This window comes from Rattus norvegicus, chromosome 13, assembly GCF_021556685.1.
Source record: "Rattus norvegicus strain SHRSP/BbbUtx chromosome 13, alternate assembly SHRSP_T2T, whole genome shotgun sequence".
Taxonomy (NCBI): domain Eukaryota; kingdom Metazoa; phylum Chordata; class Mammalia; order Rodentia; family Muridae; genus Rattus; species Rattus norvegicus.
Genome location: NC_141546.1, coordinates 64,928,429 through 64,952,818, shown reverse-complemented (window position 1 = coordinate 64,952,818; position 24,390 = coordinate 64,928,429). Strand labels below are relative to the sequence as shown.

Genomic DNA, 24,390 nt, shown 5'->3' with positions numbered 1-24,390 from the left:
CCTTGGTCCTGTGAAGGCTCGATGCCTCAGTGTAGGGGAATGCCAGGGCAGGGAGTCCGGAGGGAGTGGGTGGGTGGGGGAACACCTTCATAGAAGCAGGGGGAGGGGGAATGGGATAGGGGATTTCCAGAGGGGAAACATGGAAAGGGGATAACATATGAAATGTAAATAAAGAAAATATCCAATAAAAGGAAAAAATTGTTCATTTCTGGTATTTCAGTTTAGTTTTACTTTCAGTATTTTAAAGTCTTGGTTGAACACCGGCTTCATATCCTTTATTGTCTTTATTTCATTTAGCTGTTTGTTTATGTCCTCTTGGAGGCCATTCAAGATTTTACTTGTGAGCTCTTTGATTTCCTTGAACATACTTTTAATCATTATTTTGAATTCTTTGGAGTCTCCTTTAATTTACTCTCATTAGAGGACATTACTGTGAGATTGGCCAGTGGGTTTTCATGTCTCTGGAGTTTTCACATTAAGACTCCGGCATCTGGTATTAGGTTGTTAATTTGACCCCCCTTCCCCCCATGATCAGCCTTATTCTCTCAGAGAAAGTGTTTGCAGTGTTGGAGAGGGACTTGTAATATAGCTTAAGTGTCATTTTCTCTGCTATGCTGTTGTTTGGTGTGCCAGACTGTCTCCCACACTCTTCTGAAGGTAGAATAATGTCTACGAAAATAATAGCTATCAGTGGGGTAGGCCAGTGAATGTACAGTAACAGTCAAATAACAATCAAAACCATCACCCCTTTAATGCCAATCAGTTTAGGAAACAAACTAACACTAAGAGTGTAGTGTGTGGTAACATAGTAGTTGCTGTGAGTATGAGAGGAAAGAGGGAACAAAGCAAAGGTCAGGAGTTAGTACTGAGTTGATAGTGAAAACTAGAGGTGAGGAGACAATAAAGATAAGGGGCAAGGACATAGCTTTTGTTAGAAATAAAATAAAAAGAGAGGTAAAGAAATCTAATCATTCAGATAACCCAAAGAACTCCCAGGTCTCAGAAGGCTGAGGAACAGGGACCACATAAGTCAGGTAAGGCTGCGTTGTCTGGAAAAACTTATTAATTATCACTGAAAAGGAAAATGAGAATAGAAAAAAAGGGAAAGGAAAAGGGGTGGGGCAGGGGAAGACTGTAACAAAGCTGGCCTCCTAAATTGACACTGGGTCTTAAATAAAAGAGACACAGTAAAACAGAGAGAAGTGAACTTCTAGAGACTGGTAACTGTCCTGCCTACTTACTGGTTGCAGCTTTGATTCTCTTGGTACCCTTTCCCAGGTTTCTCCAGACCCTTCAGACTCATAAGGTCAGGGCACTGCTGCTGGTATAGGGCCACAGATGTTGGTCATACCCGTAGGTGGTTGCATATGCTATTCTTGCATATCGGTGCACCTTTGTAAGGTCAAGATTGGGTCACACGTGCTGGTCTTGTCAATGGACCAATCCATTCACAGTGTACAACACCCACCTGGTCACATCTCTGAGTGTTACTTCAGAGATCTGGTTGTGATTCTGTGTGATACTTTCTGATGTCTAGCTTACTGCTTGTATCCTAAGTTCCTTTGAAGGCTATGACTGCTCAAGTTTCTACTTTACTGAATACTTCATGGTTCTGATGCAGACTTCCTCACAGTCTAGATGTATTCTGCTGACCAGTTTTCAGTGTGTAAGTTCTCTAATACTTGCTCTGAGTTTCCCAGCACTGTGGTTTACCAAGGAACTGAGCTGTTAAACCAAGTTATCATGGGGTTCTGTAAAATAGCATCACATCACTGTTACAGTCATTTTATGATACGGTCTCATTGCTGCTCTGGTTACAGAAGGAGTGCTTTCCCAGCAGCATCTTTTATCTCTGCTGACACTACACAGTGATTTTATCTCTCTTTTCTATTGTTGTTGTTGTTGTTGTTTTGTGGCTCTGTTATGCTTCCTCTCCCCTCCAACTTCCTCTTCCTCTTCTTTTCTCCCATCACTCCTTCTGTAACAAAGAACTCCTCAGAACAACCAATCCTTTAAGGATGAATTCTAATTTTTCTATTCTTTTTTTCCCAAGTTTCCTGTTTTGCTGTGTGTTTAAAACTAGAGATTTTTTTCCAGTGGTCACTCACCTGCTATGATAGCTATTATCCACCTTTTCTTATTGAACCAGTTTGTTCCCTATAAAGTCTAGATGATACCTGCATGTCCTTGGCCATCTCGGGTCTTTTCTCTTGGTATTTCTTGACTGACAAAATGGTGGTTTTAATTAAACTGAGGGATTGATTCTAATAACAAGGACAGTGATAATAACAAGGACAGTGATATACACAGCTTCTTGTAGATGTTTGATTAATAGAAACTTTTGTTTCTGAGGTCATTAAAATACACCTAGGTATAAGCAAACATTATTGTGTCTCTTTCTGACCAAAGGACTATTCCATTTTCCCCACATACAGTTTCATAGACTGGGATGTCATTTTGCAGCATTCTAATTAAAGTTAATCTAAACATTTCATCCAATATTTTAGAGCGGGATGTGTGAGAAGAGCTTATAGAATGCTTTATGTGGGACCCTAGCTCCTTAGAATAAATAGACATTTTGGTCTCATCTGTCCAAAGAACCAGAAGCGTTGTGCTAAAGAAGGCATGGAAGCATGTAAGACGACATCTTCAGTGGGTGTCCCTGGAGTGTGAAGACACTAGTCACTGAGAAATGACATTGGTGATGTTTGCATTGCAATGTAATGGAACTAACTCCAAGACTTAGGAATAGTTGGAAGTTATAATAACAGCTTGTTTCAACTTCAAAATAGTAAATTTGACATCAAGTCTATCAGTGTCTATCACCAGATGTCGGGTCCCTCAAACTACCATCATATTAGATTGAATATCTGCGTTTTTATGTTTCTGATTTTTTTTAAGTGGGAGAGAAAAGGGGTTTCCAAGCGAGTTATGGTAAGGTCTAAATGCTTCCCCTGGTTGCGTACATTCTTCGTTCAGTGAGCAGGCCCAACATAAATATTTATACTGTAAATTCCCTTACTGGGGGGATGAGGTTTTCAATGACCCTTTGTTTATAGGGATTTATTTTTCTACAGTGGGAACTCAGACTTTAAATGAGGCAGCAATGGCAAATTAGAAAAAGAGAACCACAAAAGTGAAGGGCAAGGAAATGTGTAGTTAGTTGTGAGACCAGACAGTGTGGCTCATCTGAATTCTCAAAAAGTATCTCATTCGATGCGTTGCCCTTGTGAACTTTTCATAAAGCAAGAGAAAAACATTCTCAGAACATCACCATGCAGTCATACGATATGAAGCTAGTCTACCCCCAATGATGTCATTGCTGGTTTCAGACCATTATAGGAAAAGTCTATGCGGATAGATAAATGAAGCCTGTGCTTTCTGGGTTTTATGGTATTGTGAGGCAGACTACATCAATTTTAATTTGTTTATGTCTGCTGTTTCATTAAAGTAAGTTGGATTGCCTAGACAATGAGTGTTTTGCTTGAATGAGATTTTTAAGCTAGCATTTATAATGAATCACACATACAAAAATTCCTTTTGTAAAAGAAAAATGCAAAGCAACAGTCTATTACAGATTCAGTGAGGCCAGGTCAAGCGTTTATGAGGTGGGGCTCAGAGTTTGACAGATGAATACTTAGCTCTGTATGTCAGCTGGAATTGTCTGGTTAGTGCCAAGTTAGCCTCTTCACCTGACAGATTTCTTATTTTAATCATCCTCCTTCTCCTCCTCCTCTGGGCATGGTGGTACACGCCTTTAATCCTAGCACTCAGGAGGCAGAGGCAGTGAGTTCCAGGCTATCCTGGTCTACAGAGTAAACCATGTCTTGAAAAACACCAAAAGCACATTTTTAAAAATCTACATGTTTCATGAGGATGTGGCAAAGTATATAAATGCTGCTGCATCCTCCAGTGTCTAGCACATACTTGCTCAATGAATAGTAGCGACTGTGGTTATTGTTGCTGGATCAACTCCCTGGTCCGGGTTCTACAGCATCTATTCCTCTACTCCAAGAAAAGCATAAGAGAGGGGGCTTAAGGGAGGTTTTACTATCAGTTTTAACAACAAAACAAAACAGGGAAATACCTAACTCATGTCATTAATAGAAGCCATTACTCAAATAAGTTTTCTCAATTAAGTGCTAATCTGCTTATATTTTCTATGTGTAATCAATATGCAGACAAATGCTCTATATGTTTTTGAAAATTGCTTACCTGGCTATCTATTTATTTGTCTGTCTGCCCACCTATTTTTTCTGAAACAGGGTTTCTCTGTGTAGCCCTGGCTTTCCCGGAGCTCACTCCATAGACCAGGCTTGTCTCAAACTCAGAAATTCTACCTGCCTCTACCTCCCAAATGCTGGGATTCTTGATATTTATCTTTAAAAGAACTATTATGAGATACCAACTCATCACAAATTAAAAAGCTACCTCTACTTGCCCCGAGATTTTATGAATGGAGGCAAGTCTGATTACTGCTTCTGTACTATTTACAATGTTAAGATACAAGTGTACTTAAGCTCTGACTCTACCTCATGGATTGTGGTAAGCGTTTCAGGTATTTCATTTCACTGAATCTTCAAAATAGTTCCAGAAGGTACAGGAGGTATGAGGTACGAGAGGCTTTAAACATGCATTCTAACCATCTACCCTTTTAGGCACCGGGATTAAAAGCCTCCTATGTGTCATTGTCTTTGTCCCCATGGCAGTCTTTTAGCAGGTAGTTTTTGCTTGCTCCTGTGTGTGTATAGATGGCTTAACATCAACATAAAAGGCTAGATAGTGACTTGATAGAAGACAGAAGATAGGAATTATAAAAGACCTTGGCTCTAATATGGCTCCAGACGAACAGTGTCTTCAAGGTAAGAGGCTTACCTTCTTAGGACATTTGTTATTCACTGGAGTAGCCAACCTTATTCACATCATAGATTTGTTTGGGGCAATTGATTCAATATATTGTAAAGTATTCACAATTGAGCCGAGTACGTAATAAACACTCCTTAAATGATAGCTTTTATTTTGGTAAACATGAGCTACAGATGGGTAACACACACACACACACACACACACACACACACACACACACACACACACACAGACTTTTAAAAAGATGGAAGGACATAGTGGCCTAGTTTCTTCTCTGCCTTGCTAATAAATTTCATTGTTTAGAAAACTGTCATAAGAGAGTGGAAACTGCATTTAAAAAAGTGAGTTGGTGAGAACAGCTACAACACTGTATTTAGTGGAAGGGCTCCTCAGCAAAAGCAAAGGGAATGAATGAATGAATGAATGAATCCTAGAGACAGGCCAAGGGCATCACTTAAGGGCTGTTGTGGGTATGAGGAGGGGAAGGGAAGTGAAGGAGATGAACATTTCTGGCAGGTAGTCAGGAAGGCAGGAATATTATTCAATGGGCTCAAACCTCTGTGAGGGAGGTTGGGATACATTGTTTCTGCATATAGCATGTATGAAGTATAAACTGTCAATCGATGTCCCAAATACAGATGGAAAAGTAGGCCAGAGTTTAAATGAATAATCTACTATTAGATGGAAAAGCAAGTTGTTGCAGTTACAAAAGTAATTTTCTTTAGACGCATTTGGAAACACCATACAGTTTTCTCCTTACTACGGTTTCTAATATCTAGGTCACAAAACAGGTCCATTTCCTGTATAGTCTATAAAGTATGTTAAGGTGCAATGCATTTATTAACAGCAGTCTCATATTTTCTGTCTTTTCATCCTTCTCTAAAAGCTAAATAAAAAAATAAAAATAAAAATAAAGAAAGAACAGAGCGAGGGAGTCTGAGAGACTTTGGAAGTCGCTTCTTCAAGTGCTTTGCCAGCACCTGTTTTTATCAGTGCACACAAATCCCTCTTTGCTTGATTGGCAGCTTGGTAATCCTCTTCTAAGAATTAACTGGGCAGCTTTATCTATAAATAGTGTTCATTTGCAGGTGTGAGGGACAAAGGTGCAGCCACAGGAAGAAGAGATTGCCTTGCCTACCTGTCTTTTTAATCCAAGGTTAGTCCCCGAAGTATCCTGTGAGGCTCACATTCTTGTCACACTCCTAACATCTTGAAGACGATGATGAAAATAACTTTCCTAAAGGAATAATGAAGTTGTCTTGGGACTTATCTTAGTAATACTATTTTAATGTTTCATTAGGTGACAGTTGAGTCATAGTTAATAAAAACCACAGTTGGAACGCAAACTTTCAACTTTGGAAAATTTGTGCTTATTATGTCTAATTTTATTGCTTGAAATTTTCGTACGTGTGTCTAATTGTTTCAATCAAATCCACCCCCACTCTCGCCCCTCCAATTCCTCTCATTTTCCCCATGTCACTTTTCCCTCACCATTTCCTGTATTCTTTTTTAAAGCCACTGCATCTGCCTGGTGCTCATAGAATGTACATAGTTCTATTTACTGCAGCATGAAAAACTTATTAGGGATCATATCCCTGAAGCAAACTGATGCCTGCCCCACCTCCAGGACATCACTGTCCAATAGCTCTTCAGCTAGGGTTGGGACTTCATAAGGCCTGTCCCATCCAAGCTGGGTATTTGGTTGGCTTGTTCTTATTCAGGTCTGTGTTTATAGCTCATGTACACAGCAGTTTTGTCGCGTGTGATAAACATCATTTTGCTGCAGTCTTCCCTGATTTCTTTCTCTTAAGGATCTTCCTACTTCTGAGATGATCCCTGATCCTCTATCAGAGTGTGAGTGATAGAGATGAGTCCTGTCAGACAGAAAGCTCTTGCTATTTTTTTTTTCAATATAGCGAAAGTGCAATTCAAATGTGATTGGCACCTGGGAGGGAAATCAGTATAATAGACCTGGTTGCTAGTGCTATAGTTGTGGAATGTTTGATTTCCCTTTAAAAATATTTTATGTAGCTACATGATGATGTGAAGTTTAGTCCTGTCGTATTAAGGTGCTCCAATAGCTCCACGATTCAGGAGGCTGAGGCAGGAAGGTGTTGAATTCAAGGTTAGTGTGGGTTACATAGCAAGACTCCAATCTGTAACAAAAACAAAGAAACAAATGAAAGTAGACCTTTGGCTTTCATTGTAAACAGCAAGTATTCTGGCTTTCTTTGCAAAACAAAGATAATTTGAAGTTCTAGAATGTCAACGTTTATGAGATTAGAAAACTGTGGCGACTGAAAATCGGAGCTGAGACAGGAAACTGAGAAAATGATACTATTGCGCTCAACCAGAGCTTGTGATGACTAGTGCCATGATACCTTGCCTTTGTAAAAGACAATAGTATGAATATTATTTTTTAAAATCAGAAGAAGCTTGATGCTTTCTGTACAGTATGGTGTCTTTTAAGTGAGGAGAGAGGTGGGGACTGAAAAAGAACTCAGTTCAGGATGTTTCCTGCCTTTATGGGAAGGAACAGGCCAGGAGTTGGTCCGTATCTAACACTGTCTCTCCATGTCTGTTACTTCTCTTACTAACCCTTTCAGTATTTTCTGGGGTTAGAAATCCAAGAATTTAAGCAAGAGGCATCTAAAATGGGACCTCAGAATGTTTGCTTTTATGTTAAAGAGCTCTGTAACCACAGGAATAGTTGCTTCACCGGGCGATGCGTATGGTCCTCTACTGGTGTTTCCAATTATGATGTAACCTAAAACACATGTAACCTAAAACCCAGAGTAGCAGAGAACTCAATTCATTCTCAGACATACAGGGACAAAAGAGATTCATTGCTTGGTTAACTTTCAAATGCTCAGTTTGGTGAGTAAGAGAGTTAGATTTTAAGAATTGAGACAGGCCGCTTTTCCTAATCTGCAGTGCATAACTTTCCTGTTTCTTTACTGCATTCTGAATGCTTCAAGATAAAACCCAGTGAGATCTTGAAAAACAGAATATGCCCCTTTCCTCACTTTGGCCAGGAAGGGATGGACCATCTGTTAAACAATTAACAACTTTACCTTTCAAAACCACTTGGTATTTCTACATGCGGAAAATTTTCTTTGTGTGTTTGTTTTGCTTTGTTTTGATTTGAATGAAAAATTTGTGGTTAAGTAATCAATTTTTCAGGTTCCCCGGAAACAAATGAGGTAATTCTGACCTTTGTTCTATTTAATCTGATTTTTCTCTCTTTATTAGGTAATTTTTAGATTTTTGACTTTGGCTGGCAGGACCCATGTTACATCAAATTCTCGAGAGTCCAAGTGTGTACTTGGCTTCTCCCCATTTCTCCTTTTAGCATATGGTTTCTCTGGCCAGTCTGACTTTCCTTTTTCTCACCAGAATAGCTCAGATGGACTGTTCTCAAAAGCTCTGTAGCCTTGAGCCGTTTCCCTGTTCTCCTGGCCAGAAGACACTACCTGTGGCCAGACTGTACCCTTCACGCCTTATTTACTGCTTCTTGATGACACCAAATATTCTTATAAACTAGTTGATGCTGAAGAATTCATTATTTATGGAGTCTTATCTTTCCAGATAATGTTTTATTTTGATATTTCAAAAGTACACTACCAGAGGCATCATGTTGTAATTATGAAAAAAAAATGTGTTAATGGCAGGAATTGTAGACTCTTGGCCAAGTCAAGCCACCATATGCATGAAGTTTGCAAGATAACTTCAAGGCACAAAATGGCCTTTGGATGACCTCAGATTATACAACTTAGATATCTACTTATATCATTCAGGGTGGACTTTTGATACTCTATTTTATTTCTTTATTTCTTTTTCTCTTATTTCCCCCTTTTTATTTTCCTTTTAAAAAATTTATTTATTTTGTATTTTTGAGACATCTCCCTTGTGTACCCCTGGGATGTCCTGAAATTCCTTTGTAGACCAGGCTGACCTCATTTTACTCACAGAGATCCATCTGCCTCTGCCTCGTGTGCTGACATTGCATGCCTGTGCCATCACTTCTAGCTCTGTTTCCATTTTCTAACTCCAAAGACAATAAAACTCTCATGAAGATTTATGGCCAAGAAGTACTTTAGTGACCTTATTTCCTTTGTAAGGGTTATAAATCTGTCTTGGTTTCACTGTATGGCATGTTTTATCTAAGCAACAAAGGCTGGTTCTACATTCATAATTATGAATATAGAGCTGTATGCTTACCATTACAAATTACTTACTTTCAAGACTTTTATTAAGAATATTTAACATTAAAGTGAATTCATATTCACTTTAGAATTTAATACTTATCTTTAACATTAAAAATCAGCAGGTATATATTTAATAAAATGGTTTCTAGCCAAATTCCTAATATTGTTTCCGTCTGAAACCTCTGAGTTAGGCCTCCATAATCAGCATGGCTTTTACGAACACTGTCTTCCAAATTTCTCCCAGGACATACCATTAATCTTCGAATACAAACACTCAAACACTTTCGCTTTTAGTTCAAAGTTTTAAAGTCTTCCAGCTTCCTCCAGAAACATAGGCAAGTGATTCACAGTACCCCACTCCTGGTACCATCTTCTGTATTAGTTACTTTTTTATTGCTATGTTAATACATGTAACCAAAGCAGCTTAAAGAAGGAGGGTTTATTTGGTATTATGGTTTCAGAGGAATAAGAGTCCATAATGGCAAATAATCATGGCACCAAGCAGCAACATGGTGGCAGAAATAGCTGAGAGCTCACATCTTGAACCTTAAGCAAGAAGCTGAGAGTGCAATTGAAATGGCATGAGACTTTGACACCTCAAAGCTTGCCTCCACTGTCATACATCTTCTAGCAAGGCCATTACCTATTAAACATACTCAAACAGTGCTACTAATTGGTGACCATGTATTCAAACGTATGAGCTTAAAGCAGGACATTCTCATCCAAACCACCATATACATAAATCATATAGCTTGGATGGTGATATGTGGGAGGAACCTAAGGAGGTTGAGGACATTGAATGTTCAGAATTTAATGGGCTCATTACACATGAAGAAGCGGTCTCTCCACTCTTAGCAGAGGATTCATCCTCACCTTTCACATCTGCAATTCTCTCTCCCCTTGCCTGGGGGAATTAATCCCACTTGTCTGTCTATAGGGCAGGCAATGATTTTTTCCATAAAGGAAATGCTGATGTCTCTCGAGGACCGCCTATCACTGCTTCTAGAACTACAGTTAGACTCAGGGGCGAGCAGACTCATAAATGACAGATAGAACATGTGGTCCGGAAGAGATTCAATATACCCACAAACAACCTAATGAGTTTTAAAATTCATTCAAACAGACATCTGGAGAATGTGTAAATTTGGTGGAGAAACATCAAATTGGATCAAACTGAGCTTACTGATATAAGGCCATTTAGCAGAGATTCGATGTTTAATATTGAAGACTTCACGGTTAAAAAAAAAGATATCAAGAGTAGGCTGATTAAGTAAATTATATATATCTATGTGTTCACTTCACTAGTTCTGTTCCTTTAGAAGATCCTGATTAATACACATTCGACAGAGATTTTCTCATGTCATTAAATTATAAGCTCTTTTAATACCCATAATTGTATAGTTTTATATTAACTGAATAGTTTCCTATTTGGTATATTTCCTCAGTGAAATCAAGGACACGAGAAAAAAAATACATTGATATTTGAGGACACAATATAATCTCATTTGAAATTGTGTGTATCTGTGTATTTTCACCAGTCCTAGAACTAGCTTGAATGTAGTTGGTGAACGGTTGGAGAGGGTAGCCATCCTTAACAACTCAAGTAGACTTGGTGCTTTTACTACGATGCCATTGTTCCTGCTGTTCACAGTATCTATCACATGAGGGCAGTGTAACCACACAAAGACCTGATATCTGCCTTGCTCTTAAGTCAAAGAGCTGATTCCAAAGGAAATTACACAAAATACTGCTCATAATTGAAACCCAAGATGCAAATATTACAACAAATACACCAATATTTTTCCAGTTGAATAACTTATTAAAAGGATATGCTACTTTCATTAGAAAAAGAGTTTACAATTAGGAATTAGGGGTATTGATTGGATAGACAAAATACCCATGGTGGTGGTGAAAGGCACTTGCTGTCAAGACCGATAACCTGAGTTCGATCCCTAGAACTCATTTTATAGACAGAGAGAACTGATTCTCAGAAAGTGTCCTCTGATCTCCACCAGATACTGTGGTGTGTGTGTGTGTGTGTGTGTGTGTGTGTGTGTGTGTGTGTGTGTGTTGAATAAACAGGCATTTTTAAAATTAAAGGTTAAGGAAATAACAAAATAGTTGCAGCATTAGAGAGGGGATTTTGCTGTAGCTGTTGATGGGTGGGAACTATATGCCTTTTGACCAGTAGTGTTAGATGACTTATATTGGCTCAAGATGACATTTTGGGTCAGTTACTTAGCATTACTAAGTCTTGCCTGTAAGATAGGAGTAAGCATACTATGCTTTCATAAGATTGGTAAGGATTAAATCAGATGATGTAGGTGGATGAGTTTTCTTCATATTAGTCATTAATTTGCATTTATTCATTAAATGCTGAGTCCTTTTCCCCTTTTGTTCATCTTGAGAGGGAGCTCAGGTAGCCTCTCATGGCCTTAAGCCTCCCATGTGGCTGAAGCTGACCTTGAATGTTTAATCTTCCTGTCTCCACCTTCCAAAGTCTGAGAGCTTTCAGATATGGATGTAGTATCCAAGTTTGATGAACAGAAGAGAATCTGAAAGAGACATACTGTACTTTAGTTAATTTGATGATCACGGTTCCAGATTTAATACGTTTGAGGGAACTGTTTAAGAGGAGGAGAACATAGCATGAAGATTAGGATCTTGTGGTTTCTACTAGATCCACTCTGTGGTTGAATGGTTGCATTCGGACTTTTTGGAAGGAGGGTGATGACTTTGTCTTAGGAACTAATCTGTTTTCTATGAGAACAGCATCTTATTGAATAAGACCATGAAAGGTGTTTAAGACAATGGAGAGATGCAATTTAGACACAGGAAACTTCCTCAACTTGTTCAGCCTTTCTTTGCATACAGCAATGTCTCCAAGCATCTTTTTTTGATGGACCCGAAAGTGACATGTTTAACCAAGGAAAATGAATTGTGCTGAATTTCCAGTCCTTATATAGTGATCACTTAGCAAAAACCTAGGAAACTTAAAGCAGGGCTCAGACTTTCCAGGAGTAGGTCTTTAACCAGGCAATGGAAATACATAATTACAAAATTACATAATTGATATAGTAATGTAATAGAACCCAGGAAGGAAGAGTGAAAGTCAAGCTAGAATAATAAGGAAGGATTGGGTGGATATATGTTTTGAATGCGGTCTTAAAGGTTGCCTAGGAATTGGAGAGGAACAGGAGGGAGAAAAACTTAGGTAGGTGTTATCAGGATGAATATAAATTTCCTGTGCTGAAGTCCTAATTATAGACACAGACAGATGAAAGACCGTGTGAAGACAGAGGCATCAGAAAACATCTACAGGCCAATGAAGGAGATCAGAAAACAGTCCAGTTGAGCCAACACAGCGTCGTGAGCGAATACATTTCTACTGCTTAAGTTGTAGGATTTGTGGGGCTCTGCTCTGACAGCTTATTAACAGGAGGGGAAGTTTTGAGCATAGTTGTGGTCCAGCAATACTCACATCCTCAGTAGAGGGCTAGGAAGACAATGGTTTGGAGCTGGTGACATGGATCAGCTGTTAAGAGTACTGTTGCTCTTGTAGAAGATCCAGGTTAGGTTTCCAGCATGATACGATAGTGAGGAACTCACACCCTCTTCTGACTTCCCTGAGGACATGGTATACATACATGTATGCAGGCAAATACTAATGTAATTCCATAAAATAAGGATTTTGTCAGACACCGTAAACAAAAGTTGGGTCAGAGTAAGGCATAGTTCAATTGGCAGAGTGCTGGTTTAACATGTAAGAGACCATTGGTTCCAACCCCAGCACCACATAGACCAGGTAAGTGTGGCATATAGTTGTAATTCTAGACCTCAAGAGATGGAGGCAGGAGGATGAGAAGTTCAAAGTCTCAAAGAGGAACAGGAGAGAGAGGGAAAATGGGGAATGGGGAGGGGAGGGGTACGGGGAGGAACAGGGGTAGGGTAGTGAGAGGGGCAGGGGGATGGGAAGAGGGAGAGGGAGGGGAGAGAGAGAGACAGAGAGAGAGAGACAGAGAGAGAGACAGAGAGAGACAGAGAGAGACAGAGAGACAGAGAGAGAGAGAGAGAGAGAGACAGAGAGAGAGAGAGAGAGAGAAATCTGGCCACATAGAAATGAAAGGAGTGGGGTCAGATACTAGTTGTTTAGAGTAAGAAGAGATCATGTTTGCCACCATAGAAGGGAATTCCAGAGTGCACTCAAGGGGTTTCAACGCAATAGCAAAGCCAGTGATATCACATGCGTCTGAAACTAGCGGTTGTCAACAAAGCAGGTAAAAAAACAGACTGCATCCAAGGTTAAGGATGTCATGTTGGTACTAGAACTAAAATAACATACAAAGTCTGTAGGAGAGTGGTTAAGGAGGCAGAGAATCAAACAGTATGTGGAGAAGATTTTAGGAACATAATTCTACAATGATGTCTGCTGTATAATTTACATTGGGTACACTCTTTCAGTTTAACAGTGGGTCCTCTAGAATGTACCAGAGACATGGGAGGTGAGAGATTCTCAGGACTCAAAGGGAAGAACCTTAGATGAAATGCCCTACAGTGGAGAGAGAAAACTTGTAGAGCCCACTTCCAGCAGAAAGACAGGGCATCAAGTGAGAGATGGGGTTACCATGCCACGGTCATAAACTCTGACTCATAATTGTTCCTGTCTGAAAGAACTGCAGACACAAAAATGGAGAAGAGCCTGAGGAAAAGGAGGTTCAGTAACAGGCCCAAAGTGAGATCCAGCTCAAGGGGAGACTCCAAGGCCTGAAGCTATTACTAAGACTATGTGCTCACAAATAGGGGCCTATCATGACTGCCCTCAGAAAGGCCCAACAAGCAGCTGAAAGAGTCAGATGCAGATATTTACACCCAACCAATGGACAGAAGCTGCTGACCCTGTGATTGAATTAGGGAAAAGCTGGAAGGAGCTGAGGAGGAGGGTAAGCATGTAGGAGGACCAACAGTATCAACTAACCTGGGCCCTCAAGATCTCTCAGACCCTGGGCCACCAACCAGGTAGCATACACCAGCTGATATGAGACCCCCAACACATATACAGCAGAGGACTGCAGGGTTTGGCCTCAGTCAGAGAAGATGCACCTAACCCTCAAGAGACTGGAGGCCCCAGGAAGTGGGGAGGTCTGGTGGTTGGTTAGTGGGAAGGTAGGGACTTCCTCATGGAGATGGGGGGAGGAAGTATGGGATGTCTAACAGGCAGAAGGTGGACTGGGATGGGGATAAAATCTGGACTGTAGAAAAAGATTAAATTATAAAAAAGGAAAAAATGAAAGATTTATTTACTGTTTCTCATGGTTCTGGTCCAGGGTCTGGTAAGGGCTTTCTTGCTGACAGTGCCATTACATAGCACAGCACATCACTTGGTGAGAGACAGGAAATCGTGTGTGTGTGTGTGTGTGTGTGTGTGTGAGTGTGTGTTTTGTGTGTGTGTGCCACTAGTGTTCGATCATGGGAACTCTACCACATGACCTTATCTAATTCTAGTCACCTTCCAGAAGCCTTACTTATCATCGCTGTAGTGGGATAAAGTTTCCACCTTCTTATGATGGGGATTATATTTTAACATGAATTTCCAGGTAGACGTTTTGGAGTAGACAACTGTCTTTGAGCCAAGGCACATAGGATTACTTATTCTGAGCCTTAATACACTCCATGCAATTCATGACCTTGATGGACTCCTCCATCTGCATTTGGAGAATTTTGCACTTGATAAATATATTAAGAGATTGTCTAGAGCCAGAGAAATAAAGGTCAATTAATATAGAAATGATAAATGATGTCTTTAAGGACCCCTTCGCTCAGGACAACTACTTGAATGAGAATTTTGGGAGTAAACTCTTAACACTGGGCTTTCCTTGGCTTTCATTTGTTCTTTTCATAGCTGTCATTGCTTTGATGACCGGCTTGCAAGTTTATGAAAACATAGATCAAAGTTTTCAACTTTATTTACCGGTAGAGCATTAGCTGATATCGGAGGCCAAAATATCTAGCCTTTGAAGTTGTATTTATTCTTACTAAAGTGATTCAGTGATTGACATTGGCAATATAACTTATTAGAAATATTATCCAAACATTTTTTTTTGCTGGAAAAACAGTAAAATACTTTTCACTAGTTTGTTAATATGAGTCAGCATCAAATCAAATCTAAATTATATGTAGGAAGTCTAGTCAGTGACGCTAATACTGTACATTGATTTAGGAAAAACTTGCCAAAGGTAATAAATTGAAATGGACCTACAAAGATGCTGAGGGTCCTCAGAAAGCTGAGAAACTATGTTTGGCACATGCTTTGATGCTACTGCTCTTTTGGACCAGGCAGTTCCTTGTTGTGGGGACTGCCCTGGTCATCTGAGACATTTTTTTCAACATTTCTGAACTGAATCTACCAGGCGTCTATAGGAATCCTGTTGTCACCTTAGGTACAACAACCAAAATATCTCTAAATATTATTGTCATCCACGTAAGACATGCCAACAGCCCCTGGTCGAGTACCACTGATTTAGCACTTAAAAGGTATTACGATGTAATTAGAGAAATTGTCTTAGTTTTAGTATCTTCCCAGGCAAGCCAGGTCAGAGTTTTGCAATCTGGGCATAAAGGAAGTTGCGGAGTTCTCTCAAGGAGATGGCTTGATTCATTCGCCAAGTGATGCTGACTAGTCCTGGAGAAATAAGCATGGCTAGTGCTTTGACTACCGTAGGACAGATATCATGAAACCCCATACCTGATTTCCTGAGGGCTCCGTGGTGACTGTACATTTTTTCTGAGATTCCCTGAATAAGACAGACACAATAATTTCCAGATGAGTCACTAAAATTATAGTTTAGGAAATCTGAAGCATATTAAAAATACAGTTTAAAGTCGACTCATGTTTTACTTTTCCACTTCAAATACCGAGTGAATTTATCCTTTTTCCACTTGCACTGATTTCTGTAAACTTGCTTGACTTAGTTTTAGTCATCTGCTTGACTGAGCAGCAGGGGGTATGACTGTCTAGGATCAACTGGGCAGCTTCCAGTAGTTTTAAAAGTTATGCTTAAAGAATGTAAGATGATAGAAACCTGAACCACTGAAAACATTCACCTTATGAAAACTAAAAACAAAAGAAAAAAGTATTTATTGTTATATCAGATCCAGGGTCAGGATCTTAATTTCCTAAAGAAAACAACTTTTTATAGCTTAATATATTTGGGTTATAACATGGATGTAGAATGAACTTAGCCAACTTGAGTTAGAATAAGTCTAATCCTTATGAATTTGCCTAACAAATATATTTCTTAAGGATCACTAGGTGATGTGGCAGAAGCTTTATTTTTTTTTTTTTATTATCTTGAGTATTTCTTATATACATTTCAAGTGTTATTCCCTTTCCCGGTTTCCGGACAGACATCACCCTCCCCCCTCCCCTTCCTTGTGGGTGTTCCCCTCCCAAACCTCCCCCCATTGCCACCCTCCCCGCATAGTCTAGTTCACTGGGGGTTCAGTCTTAGCAGGACCCAGGGCTTCCCCTTCCACTGGTGCTCTTACTAGGATATTCATTGCTACCTATGAGGTCAGAGTCCAGGGTCAGTCCATGTATAGTCTTTAGGTAGTGGCTTAGTCCCTGGAAGCTCTGGTTGCTTGGCATTGTTGTACTTTTGGGGTCTCGAGCACCTTCAAGCTCTTCCAGTTCTTTCTCTGATTCCTTCAACGGGGGACCTATTCTCAGTTCAGTGGTTTGCTGCTGGCATTCGCCTCTGTATTTGCTGTATTCTGGCTGTGTCTCTCAGGAGCGATCTACATCCGGCTCCTGTCGGTCTGCACTTCTTTGCTTCATCCATCTTGTCTAATTGGGTGGCTGTATATGTATGGGCCACCTGTGGGGCAGGCTCTGAATGGGTGTTCCTTCAGTCTCTGTTTTAATCTTTGCCTCTCCCTTCCCTGCCAAGGGTATTCTTTTTCCTCATTTAAAGAAGGAGTGAAGCATTCACATTTTGATCATCCGTCTTGAGTTTCGTTTGTTCTAGGGATCTAGGGTAATTCAAGCATTTGGGCTAATAGCCACTTATCAATGAGTGCATACCATGTATGTCTTTCTGTGAGTGGGTTAGCTCACTCAGGATGATATTTTCCAGTTCCAACCATTTGCCTACGAATTTCATAAACTCGTTGTTTTTGATAGCTGAGTAATATTCCATTGTGTAGATGTACCACATTTTCTGTATCCATTCCTCTGTTGAAGGGCATCTGGGTTCTTTCCAGTTTCTGGCTATTATAAATAAGGCTGCGATGAACATAGTGGAGCACGTGTCTCTTTTATATGTTGAGGCATCTTTTGGGTATATGCCCAAGAGAGGTATGGCTGGATCCTCAGGCAGTTCAATGTCCAATTTTCTGAGGAACCTCCAGACTGATTTCCAGAATGGTTTTACCAGTCTGCAATCCCACCAACAATGGAGGAGTGTTCCTCTTTCTCCACATCCTCGCCAGCATCTGCTGTCACCTGAGTTTTTGATCTTAGCCATTCTCACTGGTGTGAGGTGAAATCTCAGGGTTGTTTTGATTTGCATTTCCCTTATGACTAAAGATGTTGAACATTTCTTTAGGTGTTTCTCAGCCATTCGGCATTCCTCAGCTGTGAATTCTTTGTTCAGCTCTGAACCCCATTTTTTAATAGGGTTATTTGTTTCCCTGCGGTCTAACTTCTTGAGTTCTTTGTATATTTTGGATATAAGGCCTCTATCTGTTATAGGATTGGTAAAGATCTTTTCCCAATCTGTTGGTTGTCGTTTTGTCCTAACCACAGTGTCCTTTGCCTTACAGAAGCTTTGCAGTTTTATGAGATCCCATTTGTCGATTCTTGATCTTAGAGCATAAGCCATTGGTGTTTTGTTCAGGAAATTTTTTCCAGTGCCCATGTGTTCCAGATGCTTCCCTAGTTTTTCTTCTATTAGTTTGAGTGTGTCTGGTTTGATGTGGAGGTCCTTGATCCACTTGGACTTAAGCTTTGTACAGGGTGATAAGCATGGGTCGATCTGCATTCTTCTACATGTTGCCCTCCAGTTGAACCAGCACCATTTGCTGAAAATGCTATCTTTTTTCCATTGGATGGTTTTGGCTCCTTTGTCAAAAATCAAGTGACCATAGGTGTGTGGGTTCATTTCTGGGTCTTCAATTCTATTCCATTGGTCTATCTGTCTGTCTCTGTACCAATACCATGCAGTTTTTATCACTATTGCTCTGTAATACTGCTTGAGTTCAGGGATAGTGATTCCCCCTGAAGTCCTCTTATTGTTGAGGATAGCTTTAGCTATCCTGGGTTTTTTGTTATTCCAGATGAATTTGCAAATTGTTCTGTCTAACTCTTTGAAGAATTGGATTGGTATTTTGATGGGGATTGCATTGAATCTGTAGATTGCTTTTGGTAAAATGGCCATTTTTACTATATTAATCCTGGCAGAAGCTTTATTAACGAGAAGCAACCAGTCAGAGTCCCTATACTCCACACTACCAGTCAGATAAAGTGAGGATCACGGGTGAACTGTTTGAGTGCTATTACAGATACTGCGAAGGAGAGGAGGGAATCAGTTAAGTGAAGCAGAGAACAGACAGGGTGAATTCTATTGTACTCCTATTGACAGCATGCTTCTCGCCATACCATAGCCAACACAGAGGGCTACTAGTTAACAGTCTAAGTTTGTATTTAGTCTCAATTCACATTCGAATGTTGGTAAGGTCATTGTTTTCATTTGCATTTACTTTGTAAAGTTGTGCATATCTGCCCTTTGCTCTTCAGTAATTTTTAAATTCAGGGCATTCAGCCCCTGTCTTCCCTTCTCTGTAACTACTCCAGATTTATAAGACAGATGAATCCATTTGCTCTGGCCAACACTAATGAGAAGAACCTACATCCTAAATTAAAGGCCCTTGTTTCATATCCAGTGCGGTCTACCTGCCTCCACCTTTTAACCCTGCCACCCAGCATTTCCTTACCCGCTCTGCTTTGGTTCTTATGTGATTCTGGATATCTCTTCTCAGCCTTTCTTTACAAGCTACTTTTGATCACTGTCCCATCATTAGTGGGGTTTTTGAGGGACATGTCTTTTCTGGTTTTGTCTCCTTGCTCATTTTACCTGCCTTCATGGCTTCAACTACTGCCTCTGTGTTTGTGGCCCTCAAATTCTTCTACCTTGCAATTGTTTCTTGATTTACGTTTCTCTAAATTTTATATTTTTCTATTTTGGGGGGAAATTAATTTATTTTGATATTACTTATTTATTAGACATCTGGTGCCTTTGGAGTCCAGAAGAGGGTATCAGATCCTGTAGGACTGGAGTTACAGACAGTAGTGAGCTAACATTTGCATGTCGGGAATTCAACCTGGGTCCTGTGGAAGAACAACTAATGTTACCAGCCAAGCCACTCTTCAGCGCTTTCCTTATTTCTGTTCTTATGTATCCTATGGATAAATAGATAATTCTTGGGGATTTGCATCACACTTAATAGACGGATATTAAAAACCATTCTTACTATATACTGAAATTAAGCTGGGGGCTGGTGAGAAGGCTCAACGGTCAAGAGGACAGGCTTCTAGAAGCCCGGAGTTTAATTCTCAGCAACCCCATGGAGGCTCACAACCATCTACAATGGGATCTGATGTGGTTTTTAAGTGTACAGACATAAGGGCAGACAGAACATTCACATACACAAAATACATGAACAGATATTTTTTTTAAAAATTAAATAAGGCACCTTAATGAACAAAAATGAGACCGAGCTGCTGAACACTGGTCTATGGAGAAAACTGACTGCTTTCTTTGTGCCTTTGCATCATTATAAACTATCTATCAGGGGAGCATCAATATTCTTGCTAACATTTTCTGTGTCCTAAACTTGTTTATCTTTCTGTGTGCTTAGTGGTTGGCACAGAAGAAATTCTCAATAAATCCTCAGCAAATACAGGTGTTTCCGATAAAGAACATTCAGATCACGGCACGCAACTATCTTATTGGTTTGAAATGCTTGCACAACACTCTGTTTATCCAGGAGCTCTGAACAAGAGCTCCTTTTCTTTCCTTCTTTCAGCCTTTAAAAAGCAGAGTATCATGACATAGCCCGTACACAGGACCTCCTGTCTTAGACTCCAAGGTGTTGGGAGGCTGTGTGCACCCTGACTCTTGACATCTTCATGCTTTTAGAAGGATGTGAATAGCTGGTGCTTCTCCAAGGAAGAGTGAGAATGGCAGCTGAGGTCAGATTAGGTTTGTTTAACCCCATCTGCAAATCTCCACGCAGAAGTATTGCTATATACATTGGGAGGACTTTCTCGCTAACATTCTTCTCTCTCTCTCTCTCTCTCTCTATATATATATATATATATATATATGTATATATATATATATATGTATATATATACATATATATATTCATTCACAGAATGTATGTTTTAAAAATGATTTATGTAGAGATGTATATATTTGCTTGTCTGTATATTGAACCACATGTTTACAAGAACCCAAAGAGTCCAGAAGAGGGCATTGGAACTCCTGGAACTAGAGTTACGGTGGTTGTAGGGCATTTGATTGTGAGTCTTCCAACATGGGAACCAAATCTGGGTCCTCTGCTAAAACAGCAAATGCTCCTCACAGCTGAGCTATCTCTTTAGCCCTGGAACTATGCTTCTATGTCCTCTTTTACTCAATGTTCTATCATTACTATTTCTACTTCACTGTTTTCTAATGATTTCTGGCAACTTCTTCACATTCTGTTATGTAGTTTAGGACCCCATCTTAAGTTTTTAAAATGTGTTATTAATCTTCATGTATACTTTTATATTGTATAGACTTTTTCTGAGACTTTCACGTGTAGTAACAGAGATACAACATTTATATGTTCACATACATGTTGTCTTAGTTACTTTGCTATTGCTATGATAAAACACCGTGACCGAGAGCAAATTGAGGGGAGAAAGGTCTATTTTACCTTATAACCTATAGTCCTTTGTGAGGAGAAGTCAGGGTGGGCACTCAAGGGGAGAGCCGTGCAGAGGCTGTGGTAGAGTGCTGCTTAATGGCTTCCTCTTCACGGCTTGCTCAGCCTGTTTTCCTTTGGCACCCAGGATCACCAGCCTAGAGGTGGCACCTCTCACCTTGAGCTGAGCCCTCTGACATCAATCATCAATCATCAATCAATCATTGTGTTGCTTACTGACTTTCCCATCAGCCAATCCAATTGGGGCATTCCTCAACTGAGGTTCCTTCTTCTAAAATGACTCCAGCTTTTGTCAAGTTGACATCCAACTCGCCAGGACATATATTAAAAGATAACACACATGGAAAACTTCCTATCTTTACATACAGATCTATATTGCTAAATGCACTACAGCTCTTATTTTATTAAGTCCCCATGATAAATCTAAAACATAGATATTTATTTTCACTTACAAAGGAGGACTTGAGGCTTAAAAAGGTTATGCAACTTGTTCGAGGAGATACAGTTGTCAGAGTAACATTACAAACAAGAACTGTCTGCCTCGGGTTATATATCTTGTCCTCAGTGACTGGTTCTACCACTTTGTAAACTGTTACTCTACAAGTGCTGTGGTTATCAGGGCTGTGGAATCAATTTCTTCTTCTTCTTCTTCTTCTTCTTCTTCTTCTTCTTCTTCTTCTTCTTCTTCTTCTTCTTCTTCTTCTTCTTCTTCTTCTTCTTCTTCTTCTTCTTCTTCTTCTTCTCCTCCTCCTCCTCCTCCTCCTCCTCCTCCTCCTCCTCCTCCTTCTCCTTCTCCTTCTCCCCCCTCCCCCCTCCCCCTCCCCCCCTCTCTTTCTCTCTCTCTCTCTCTCTGCCCTGGATCCAGCCTAGGGCACTCCACTAACTACCCCAGCTGAATCAAGTTTTATAACTAAAGAAACACTAACTATTTAGGGTAAGTCCTAACACTACTCATAGAACTCACACTTTCAGAATGTTCTGTTTCTGTGCCTTCTTTAGAAGGGGATTCGTGTAGAGCACTTACCTAGGAAGCGCAAGGCCCTGGGTTCGGTCCCCAAAAAAGAACCAAAAAAAAAAAAAAGAAGGGGATTCGTTATAATTTTTTCAAGGTGGTGTCTATGTTACTTAGGCTCCTTTCAAACTGTAAACCCAAGTGATTCTTCTGCCTCAGCCTTCCTTGTAATTGGAGCTACATAGAGGCATGCTCCATTATACGCAGCCTGGTAAAAAGGGATTCTCCTAGGATATTTTCTCTTTTTTTTTTTTATTGGATTTTCTTTCTCTCTCTCTCTCTCTCTCTCTCTCTCTCTCTCTCTCTCTCTCTCTCTTTCTTTTCTTTCTTTCTTTCTTTCTTTCTTTCTTTCTTTCTTTCTTTCTTTCTTTCTTTCTTTCTTTCTTTCTTTCTTTCTTTCTTCCAGAGCAGAGGACTGAACCCAGGGCCTTGCATTTTCTAGGCAAGTACTCTACAACTGAGCTAAATCCCCAACCCCTTATTTGGATAATTTTTTATTTACATTTCAAATATTATTCCCTTTCCTGGTTTCCCATCTATAAACCCCCTATCCCATCCTCCCTCCCCCTTCTTCTGTGAGGGTGCTCCCCAGCACATCCACCCACCCCTCCCTGCCTCCCCACCTTGACATTCCTCTACACTGGGTGGTCAAGTCTTGGCAGGACCAAAGGCTTCTCCTCCCATTGGTGCCTAAAAAGGTCATCCTCTGCTACATATGCAGCTGGAGTCCTGGGTCTGTCCGTGTGTACTCTTTGGATGGTGGTTTAGTCCCTGGGAGTTCTGGTTGATTGGTATTATTCTTATGGGGTTGCAAACCCTTTCAGTTCCTTCAATCCTTTCTCTAGCTCTTCCAATGGGGACCCCGCCCGTTGTTCTCTGTTCAATGGTTGTCTTTGAGCATCTGCCTCTGTATTTGCCATGCTCTGGCTGAGCCTCTCAGGAGACAGCTATATTAGGCTCCTGTCAGCATGCACTTCTTGGCATCAGCAATATTGTCTGGGTTTAGTGGCTGTATGTGTATAGGCTGGATCCCCAGGTGGTGCAGTCTCTGGATGGTCTTTCCTTCAGTCTCTACTCCAAACTTTGCCTCCATATCCCCTCCTATGAATATTTTGTCCCCCCTTCTAAGAAGGACTGAAGCATCTGCACTTTGGTCATCCTTCTTCTTGAGGTTCATGTGGTCTGTGGATTGTATCATTGGGTAATCCAAGTTTTTGGGCTAATATCCACTTATCAGTGAGTGCATACCATGTGTGTTTTTTGTGATTGGGTTATGAATACTTTCTACAAATAAATTTTTTTGTTCAGATTTTGTTTGGCCTTACAAACTCAAACTTTCCTTTTAAATTTATTGAAGCATGCCAACCAATTAAAATCGAGAGTTTATAAATTTTAAGGGGACCAAATGTAACATTTTGGCCAAATGTGCTTTTATAAATAGAAGTGACCCTTTCAAATATACCTCATGAAAGATTTTCTGGTCATCTAAGATTAACTGAAATTGTTTGTTATTGTTATTTTGAGGCAGGATCTTGCTATGCAGCCAAGGATGACCTTAAGCTCATTTTGTATCCCATATTTGTCTTGAACTTATGATCCTCCTGCTTCAACCTCCTGAATCCTGGGATTACAATGATAGACCATCACAATGGGTTTAAATATAACATTTCCCGTACATTTAGTTGCTCTTTTATTGAAATTATTTTAAGAATGAATGTACTATGTGTACATGCATATGCATATGTATGTACTTTTAGATACATACATGTTTATGTGGGTATGTGCACATGTGTGTGTAAGTATGTGTGCACATATGTGTAAATGTGTATAGAATTCAGAGGTCAGTGTTGGCTGTCTTCTCAAATTGCTCCCTCCCTCATATTTTGAGACAGTGTGTCTCACTAAACCTGGAGCTCATTCTATTGTACTGGCTGACCAATCCACCTGTCTCAGCACTGAGGGCCATAAATCCCCACCAAAGCACCTGGCCTTTCTGAGGATCCTGGGGATTAAAATTCAGATCCTCCTGTTTGTGCACCAGAAACGTTACAGACTTTACAACTTCCAACCCTGTGAGGGCGTGTGTGTGTGTGTGTGTGTGTGTGTGTGTGTGTGTGTGTGTGTGTATGTATATGATATATATGTATATGGTGTATATGTATATGTGTGTGTATATATATATTGCAGAGAGAGTATTTTGTTTTTATTTAAATAAGATTATTTTTAGAAGGTAAAGTAAATTAATCAATACAGGGAAGACACAAGACGTCTGCTTGTATGTAGTTTGCTATGGAGGCCAGATCCTCTGGAGCTGGA

At 40.0% G+C, this 24,390-nt stretch overlaps 1 long non-coding RNA gene across 1 annotated transcript in view; it reads right to left on the bottom strand.

Moving 5' to 3' along the window:
- Positions 1-6,135: 6,135 nt before the first annotated feature.
- The window catches only part of LOC135330745 (Uncharacterized), a 42,865-nt gene continuing 24,610 nt past the window's right edge, over positions 6,136-24,390 (bottom strand). Inside the window, 3 exon segments of the long non-coding RNA NR_190736.1 lie at positions 6,136-7,022; positions 11,538-11,629; positions 15,817-15,865. This is a non-coding gene — a long non-coding RNA (Uncharacterized LOC135330745).